Genomic DNA, 10,008 nt, shown 5'->3' on the forward strand with positions numbered 1-10,008 from the left:
GGGTTGATAATTAGATAGGTTTAATGAACATTATAATTAGAAATTAGCATTTAAAAAACCTTTGAAATTCACAGAGAAAACCATAGGTTTCAGGCACGTTATAGTTAGACATTAGCATTTAAAAAACCTTAGAAATTCACAGAAAAAACCATAGGTTTCAGGGATGTTATAGTTAGTGGGACATTTCACTCATAGAAAACCATAGAAATTCCCCTGTTATAGTTAGTTGAGCTAACTATAACTCGCGCCCCCGCAATGCACTGCTGATGACGTCACATATTACATAATTCATGACATGGTCAGTGACATCACTGATGACCTCACTGATGACATCTCAAATGACATCACTGATGATATCATCCAAGTCAAAATCTGATGCACCTTATCAGACCCTAATACTTGATACACCCACTCTAAAATACAGACTATAATTTTTGAAACCATTAACACACCAATAGCAGTTAGTGCATATCCACTCTCTAATTTGTAGGTCTACACACATCCATTCATTCACCCATACAGTCACTCATACATACAGTCAGCCATCAATACAGCATTATCATATCCAATCACATATCTATACAGACACTCACACACCGCCTCTCATTCATAGAGTTATTCACACACCTAGTCAGTAATGGAAATAATCAATCACACTTTCATTTACTCACCTGTACAGTTATACACATACTACGTCACTTATTTAAACATATACTAACACATACTTACACTCTAATACAATAACTAATACAAGCACACTGATCCATACAGGCACTCTCACAATCACTCACTCTCACATATAGTCATTTGACACAGTCAAACACTCATATATACTGCCTTTCACATATGGAGTTACTCACACATGTACCACTGAGGCATCCATTTACTCACCAAGACACTCATACACACACTCACCAAGCCATACTGCCCTTCACAGATACAGACTTGAACACATATACCCAGTGAATTATCCACTCACACATCTATGCACAGAGTCACACCTCCCACCCACCTACACAGACACTCAGGCACCCATACAGGTACTCAGACAAGCAATCAATAGCTCATATAGATCCTCATTTAGTTGCTAACCAAACCATGGCACTGCTTACACACCAACTGACAACCTAAACTGTGTGAATGTCTGTATCAGTCGCTAACACATGAATTAAGTAAGACACAATTAATCACTCACTTATACAGTCAGTCACACACCTACTTAATCATCCATCCTGACTCTTATACACCCATTTATTCTTCAATACACCTTGGCATATATATATATTAAACATATTTACATTTTATAGAAACACACATTCACTTGATGATGTCAGCAGTGATGTCATCAGGGATGTCATTTGAGATGTCATCAGTGATGTCATCAGTGATGTCACTGACCATGTCATGAATGATGTAATATGTGACGTCATCAACAGTGCATTGCGGGGGCGCGAGTTATAGTTAGCTCAACTAACTATAACAGGGGAATTTCTATGGTTTTCTATGAGTGAAATGTCCATCTAACTATAACATCCCTGAAACCTATGGTTTTTTCAGTGAATTTCAAAGGTTTTTCAAATGCTAATTCCTAACTATAAAGTCCCTGAAACCTATGTTTTTTTTCTGTGAATATATATATACACAAATGCATAACCAATAAAGACATAAAGAAATAGCAACAGATCAAGCATTTCTCACTATTCAAACATACGCATGATTAATACATATTAAAAACATTCATGCCAAACAGTAATAGCATCTTTTTGGTAGAAACAGGTGGACAACGGGGAGGTGGGTGGGACAGTGAGGAATCCACAGGCAGATACTGTATCCACCAGAAAAAGCGATACCGAAGGTAAGTAACTTGTTCTTCTGATGGATACTTCTGCCTGTGGATTCCTCACCTTTTGAATAGAATCCCCAAGTCGTACCTCACCTGGAGGAGGGTGTCCACCTGACTAGATCAAAAAATGGCCATCCCTCCTATCCTCCGAATCCAATAATAATCGAATAATTTTTAGTCGAAATTATATTGAAAATAATACTTTAAAAATACTTTTATTAATAAATTTAGACAAACACTTAAAGGAAAACTTTTATTTATAATTAACTTAAAGATATTTCATACTTTACAAACTACGCCGAAGTCGCGACACCAGCGCGACTTTTCAAAATGGCTACTAGAATGTGCGCAGCCATCGTGTAGGATGCGCGAAGGGTGTGCGACTTATGTATAATATTTTTTTTTTAAAAGATTGACTATAGTTTTCCTAACTAAAAATTATTCACAATTTATTTTAAATATATTTATATATATATTCACTGAAAAAACCACAGGTTTCACACTCGTTATAGTTAGGAATTAGCATTTTAAAAACCTTGCAAATTCACTTAAAAAACCATAGGTTTCACACATGTTATAGTTAGCTGGACATTTCACTCATGAAAAACCAATGAAATTCCCCCGTTATAGTTAGTGCAGGCAACTATAACTCACGCGACCGCAATCCTCTGCTGATGATATTACATCACTGTATTTAGTCACTTATTCACCCATGTCTTCTTCCATTAATCTTTAGCTATACATATATTACAAATATTTATTTTTCAGAAAGACACATATGTCATCAGCAGAGGATTGCGGTCGCGTGAGTTATATTTGCCTGCACTAACTATAACGGGGGAATTTCATTGGTTTTTCACGAGTGAAATGTCCAGCTAACTATAACATGTGTGAAACCTATGGTTTTTTAAGTGAATTTGCAAGGTTTTTAAAATGGTAATTCCTAACTATAACGAGTGTGAAACCTGTGGTTTTTTCAGTGAATTTGTACGGTTTTTTAAATGCTAAGTTATGAATATATTTTTTTTTTTGTAAAAATTTTTACCGTGCGCACACCGTGCGCGTGCAGTGGGCACGCGGTGCGCTTCGCGCACCGCACGCCCACTTTACGCAGTTCGGACCGTGCGCGCACGGTGCGCAACGTTCGCAGAATTTTTTCGCAGAATTTTTTCACACTCCGTGATTTTTCGCGAAAAAATTTAAAACTTTTTTGGGCCCTTGGGGGTCCTTCTGGGACCCCCTGAAAAATTTAAGGGGGTCAGGAACTGTCCAGCCTGCCCCCTTTTCACGTTCTCAACCTTTGTTTTTCACCCCCTCAGAGTGCGAGAGACAAAATGGCGGCCGACAGTTCCTGGTTTCGACCGATTCGAATGTTTACTAAGATCTAACAACCAATCAGAATTGCGCTCGCGCACGGCAGGGTGCGCGCACCCAGCGCGCACGGTGCGCGTGTATAGATATATATATGCTTTTAAATGCTATTTTCTCAGGAAATACTGAACAGATTTACACCAGACCTGCAAAAGGCACTTCTTTGACCTTATGGCTACCTCTCTGCCAAATTTCACGTAATTCTGTTCAGCCGTTCGGGCTGTAGCTGCGACTAAAGTCCCTATGGAAAAATCCATGGGGAAAACGCGTTTTGGGACCCCCCCTTTTTCTCGGCCCCCGCTTGACGAATCCCCCCGAGACTTTCAGGGAAGGAGCGGAGCGGAGCGGCCCATTAGTTTTGAAAATTTCGCGAGGATTCGTCAACCGGCGCCAAAGTTATTCAAAATAGAATTTTGAGATTTCCTATGGAAACTCGGTCCTAACTATAACTATCTACTGGCGACCGCCAGTAGATAATATGTTTTGTTTTGTACTTGGGTGCCGATTCCGATCCGTTAAAAAGATTTACCGTCCGACTCGTATCCGTATTTTTTTACTTATGAATCGTACAAGTACCGTACAAACTGCGAAGTACGATTCGTACGTGAAAAATACATACGAATTGCGTCGGGAAAATGGTCCGAGAGGGAGGCGTACATTTTTACGTCCGAATAGCGTCAGGAAAAGTGTCCGATAGGGAGCCGGACATGTTTACGTGCAAATCGTAAAACAGAAGTCCGAGCGCGCAAGTACAATCCGTACCGCCCGTCGAATACATAACCGCATGTGAAAGGCCCCGTACGGAGCGAACGCTGTAGCCTACATGTACACGGGTAAACTTGTGCCCGAATACGAGTCGTACAGCCCCCCTCACCCCGCACATGTCAGCACTGTACCCCCCCTCCGCACCGTACCCCAACATTATAGCACAGCCCCACACCTGTACGCACCGTACCCCAACACCATAGCCCAGCCCCATACCTGTACGCACCGTACCGTACCCCAACACCGTAGCCCAGCCCGTACCTGTACGTACCATACCCCAAAACCGTAGCCCAGCCCCGTACCTGTACACAGCGTACCCCAACACCGTAGCACAGCCCCGCACCTGTACGCACCGTACCCCAACACCGTAGCCCAGCCCCATACCTGTACCCACCGTATCCCAACACAGTAGCACAGCCCGCACCTGTACGCGCCGCACGCCAACACCGTAGCACAGCCCGCACCTGTACGCGCAGCAGCCCAACACCGCAGCACAGCCCCGCACCTGTACGCACCGTACCCCAACACCGTAGCCCAGCCCCGTACCTGTACACACTGTACCCCAACACTGTAGCACAGCCCGCACCTGTATGCGCCGCACCCCAACACCGTAGCACAGCCCGCACCTGTACGCGCCACACCCCAACACCGTAGCACAGCCCCGCACCTGTACGCACCTTACCCCAACACCGTAGCACAGCCCGCACCTGTATGCGCCGCACCCCAACACCGTAGCACAGCCCGCACCTGTACGCGCCACACCCCAACACCGTAGCACAGCCCACACCTGTACGCGCCGCACCCCAACACCGTAGCACAGCCCGCACCTGTACGCGCCGCAACCCAACACCGTAGCACAGCCCCGCACCTGTACGCACCGTACCCCAACACCGTACCCCAGCACCCTCACCCAGCATCGCGTATGTACGGACCGTACCTACGCGAAAAAGACTCGTACAGAACCAGGACACTGTAAAACAGCACAAGGCGGGTCAATTCGACTCGCACAACACCACAAAACACGTCAACATGACAAAATACATCTCTATGACTGACCTGCCACATCCAAACAGCCAAACAGAGGACCAAATCACAACCACCTCTTATAACACACCCACCACAAATTCAAACACTGCCACACCCACAAATGGACCAATAAAAAGGGCCCACACACACAACCCATGAGCCATTGCAACAGACCCACTGCTCACAGACACCACAGACAAACAACTGCACCTTACTCACACCTTACCTACACCTTCACTTACACACCTTCACACAACCTCCTTCACAAACACCCCCTCTTCACCTTCACACACACACCGTCACATTCACACCCACACACCCACAACCATCCACACCCACACCCCACACCATGCCCACTGACAAGAATCCAAAGTTCACTCCGGCGGAGCTTGAGCTCCTTGTCAACGAAGTCATCAGAGTCGAGCCACAGCTGTTTGGAACATTGGTCAGACAGACAAGCATAGCCCAAAAAACCAGCCTGTGGCAGAGGATCGTCGATAAGGTGAATGCTGTTGCGCCCATCCGAAGGACCAGGCATGAATGCCAAGCCAGGTGGTACGATCTGCGCAGGGCAGTCAAGAGGAAAATGAACGAGGAATACGCCCAGAGTAACATCACTGGAGGCGGGCTGCCCCGCAGACCCGTACATTACCATCCCTGGGAGGAGAAGGTGATGGCCACGCTTCCGCCGGTGGGAGCACACGGAGTCGAAGGAGTCGCAGAGCCTGGTGAGTACACAAACAACTCACGTAACATGGGGGGAATGGCATCCACACCCCAACTTCAACAAATGCACTCACCTACCCCCAAGCCCTCACCGCACACAACCACACCCTAAAAACCACGCTCATGCCACTAACGTCTCCATGCCCCATTCACAAATAAAGGCAACGCCATGTCCCAGGCCACACCAACCACAAACCCAAGACTGGATGTCTGGGATGCTGGGAGGGTGGGTCTCACACAACATATTGTGCAACTCAGAACAAGACACCAATGCCCACAGCCCATATGGCCTAGGTACATACCCATGCACCATGCCCAATGCACAGGGACTGGCATAGTAATGACAAGGTAGCTGACACTTGGCCCTGCTGTAGGCAGCACAAGGCCCTCCTGTGACCACTGTACACTCAAACAACAACTCCACTAGCTCACATACCCAGCACAGGAACTCACACACACTGTCATGCCAGCATGCACCATGAGGGGACAGACACATCACCTGGGAGACCCAATGACAAATTACACTACACACAACAGCAGGCCTGGTCACACACCCCCCTCACACAAGCACACAACCCCGGGGCAGGCAACGGATTTACCCACTCTCACAATGCACATGTGACACAACAAGACCAATCCATAGCCAAATTAGCATCCCAGCAAAAAATCTACTGGCAAACACTCAGGAGCACATACTAATCTGTCCCCCGCAACATACCCATCCCCAAGTGTACATTGAGAGGAATGCTAGGCACATCCAACCACCTGGAGGAACTGTGACTACTTGAATATGTATGAAGCATGGATGTGGCATGAAACAGCATTAACATTGTCTCTCTCTCACACACAGGGCAACGTTATCGACCTCCCCCCAACAATGGGGGGAACAATCACAGTCCCAGGATCAGTGTGAAGATGATCCCACCGGCAGCGACGACTCTCACCACTCCGTGGATGACCCCGACTAACCTGGCCCCTCTGGTGCCCAAGCCCCTGCAGCACCTGCGTCAGGTACATCTGTGCCAACCCCCACCCCCATTCCTGCCACATCCCAGGAGACACCCAGGAGCCCTGCTCGCACCGAACAACACAGCCAGTCTGACCAGGAGGGACAAGGTTCTCCGGGCACCCAGGAGGAGGCAGCCGACCACGCTAATGCCATCCCTCAGGGGTCCCGTAGACCCGATGTGCCCACAACGGCAGGCCCGGCTCGTGTGGGCAGGGGTGGTGGGAGTGGAGGCAGGCGGAGGCGAGAACCTGACCAGCCAGCTGAGGGAACCGGTATGGCACACATGCGCCACATCCTGGACACATACCGGCGTGACACCAGGGGCATCAGCCAGGTTGTGTCGAGCCTCACAGACATCAAGGGGACCCTCGACGAGATGAAGAACCTGCAGGCCGAGCAACATGCCAGTCAACAACAACACCAAGGACGGATGGAGGCAAGACTGGCTGAGCTCCTGGCGTTGCAAACGGACATGAGCCGTTCACTCCGTCGGATTGCCGACAACGTGGGCAACCCTCCCTGTGACACCAGGCGAAGACCAGCACCAGCCACAGGGAGGGAGGAGGAGGATTCGTCCGACAGAGCATCACAGACATCGTCAAGGCCTGCATCTGAGGGTCCCCGGAGGACGGTGGGTCATCCACGGAAAAGACCGTGAGAGTCAGCGGACCACCCACATCTCCCAGGTCACCTGGCCTGGCACCTGGCCCTCTGGCGTAACAGCACCACCTCACCCAATGACATTCTCTGCCACATGGACTTGCTGGTCAAAGTCTGACCAATGATGAACACTGTGGTCTGGACTCTGATGACTCCAACTGACAAGGATGCCATCTCCCCCTGTGAACTTTGGATTCTATGCACCCGGTAGAGCACCTTACTTCATCCACCAAAAGACTTACCCCACCAAAAATAAATACTTAATTTTGTCATGAGATGTTGCTGTCATTTGGCATTATTCACCAACATATGTGTGTGTAAATGTCAAACTATGCCTGAGTGTTGAACTAACTCCACACCCTGGGATCGGAGTCTGGTACAGGACACACATGGGTCACAATGTATCATTCAATGCAGACATGGAGCACAATACTCACCTGTGATGGCCTCAAGCTGCTGAGGGGGTGCTAGGGAAACTGTGAGGACACACCTATTTGGAAGAGTAACAATAAGGCGTAGAGGTCATGCCTCATTTGGAGGTTCCCAAGGAGGGAGTCCCAGGTATTTGTTCCAAGGTGGGAGAACTATGTCCTGCATGCAGGAGTACGGTGGATCAGAAGAATGGTGGCCAGGTCAAGGTTGGATGCACGGAGATGGCACTACGGGGTCTCGGATGACAGTGGTACAAGGTTGATTTTGGGTCAGGGTTGTGGCCTGCCTCCTGAGTGTGGGTGAGGAGTCTGAAGGTCATCCTGCAGCACACAGTGATCCATTGCAGCTATCTCTGCTGGACGGTGATGTGGCTGGGGCGCGGGATGTTGACGCTGAGGTGTGCAGATGCAGCCTGGATGTGGACAAGTGTCCCTGGATTTTGGATGTGGCTGCTCCGTAGAGGGCAGGGCAGTATTTGACACGGATGTTGTCGTGGACCTGGGGGATGGTCCGTCTTTCCTTGGAGTGGATCTATCTGGGGATCATGTGCATAATGCTGAGGGTGTTGCAGTGTGAGGTACAGATGCTGGTGATTACCATGGCAAATTAGAGCAAGCAATCCATGATGCACAACATCTTGTGTGCGTGGACACTAGGTGAGTGTGCGGGGCTTCTGTGGATGGGACACAAGCAGTTGAGCCAGCTGTAAGGGGACAATCCTCAGATGTTGACCTCAGTCCTGTACAAGTCCAGCCTCAGGTGGCTGCTGTTCTGCCATTCATCTATGGATCCCATGCAATCTTGAATATTGGAACTGGAAATGTCTGCGTCCTTGGTGAGGGTGAGGAGCGCCTGGCTGTCAATGGCATACGAGTTGATGATGAGGGTGTGTGCGCATGTGATGGTGGATAGGGGGGTCCTGGACACATTGTAGATTGACACGCTGAAAGATGATACCTGTGCCATGTGCCTCACAACGAAAGCATACTACATGCAGAAGCCTTGAGTCCCGCTCCCATGGCCCATGGTGGGTGTGACAGGTCCTGGAAGGCGTGGCAGCGCTATGTAGGCAGTCGGAGTTGCACACTCATCATGCAAAGGTGTTGTGTGTGCACTCAGTGCATGCCTGAGAGCAGGCGGGAGAAGTGTGGATGGACCTTGCTTGGAGGGTGGCTGCAACATCACACTGTAGTGTGATGTGGGTCATGCAAGGACCTGAGGGTCGTGCAATGTGCACGTTGCATGTGCAGACGGTCCAGCCTTTGGTACCGCATGGCCGCAACTGTGGCACAGACAAGCCGAAGACAGCCAAATGAATGTGTTGAGGGAGGAAGGGAGGAGCACCTTTGTGTGTGTGTTGCCAAATCTGGAAACTACGTGTGCCCTTGCTGCAGTGGCTGCAACAGCAGGCGGCATGTCCTGGGAGTTATGCCACAATATCCACACAAAGACTAGGATGTCAGAAAGGACTACTGCAACAGGTGTCAAGGAAGGAGTTACCGGTTTGCAATGGCACACCCAGAGACAAAGGATGCACAATCACCAAAGATGACTGACACCGGATCATGAAACTGAAGGCCGAGCTGCGCACAGGAAACACACCCCAGAAGGTGTTGACGGCCCAAGGGGGGGACTAACATGCCAAAACACATACACAGCCATGGACATCATGCACAATAGAGAATCAAATACATGAAGAACAGCATGCAGGTTGCTAATCTACACATAGACTCATATGCACAATCCTTGACAACCATGCCAGAGATGCCGCATGCACAGTGGCAAGAGACCTGCATTGACAGAGATGAGGCACCTTGGAGGCTGAGGAACCCCTTTATTACTCAGGCTCACACCTATGCAAAAGCATCAACATTAACAGACTCATAGGTCTATTGGATTAACATGTGGGACCTACACCGGACACCCCCTTTGCACCACAGATGCTGTAAATCCATTGTATGGTGAGTCGACATGTATGCATAGTAACATAACCTGCACAGGAGCAGTGCCCACACATCACAAACAACTACCACACCCAAAAAGCCTTGCTGCAATCCTTACCCAAAGGAGAATTTTCACCATGTCCATGCATGTAACGCTGATTCAGCACACGTTGCATTACTCATGAGGAATAGCAGGAGCACCACAATGCCACGAGCAGACAGCATGCGCAACT

This window comes from Triturus cristatus, chromosome 1_1 (assembly GCF_964204655.1).
Source record: "Triturus cristatus chromosome 1_1, aTriCri1.1, whole genome shotgun sequence".
In the NCBI taxonomy this organism is placed as follows: domain Eukaryota; kingdom Metazoa; phylum Chordata; class Amphibia; order Caudata; family Salamandridae; genus Triturus; species Triturus cristatus.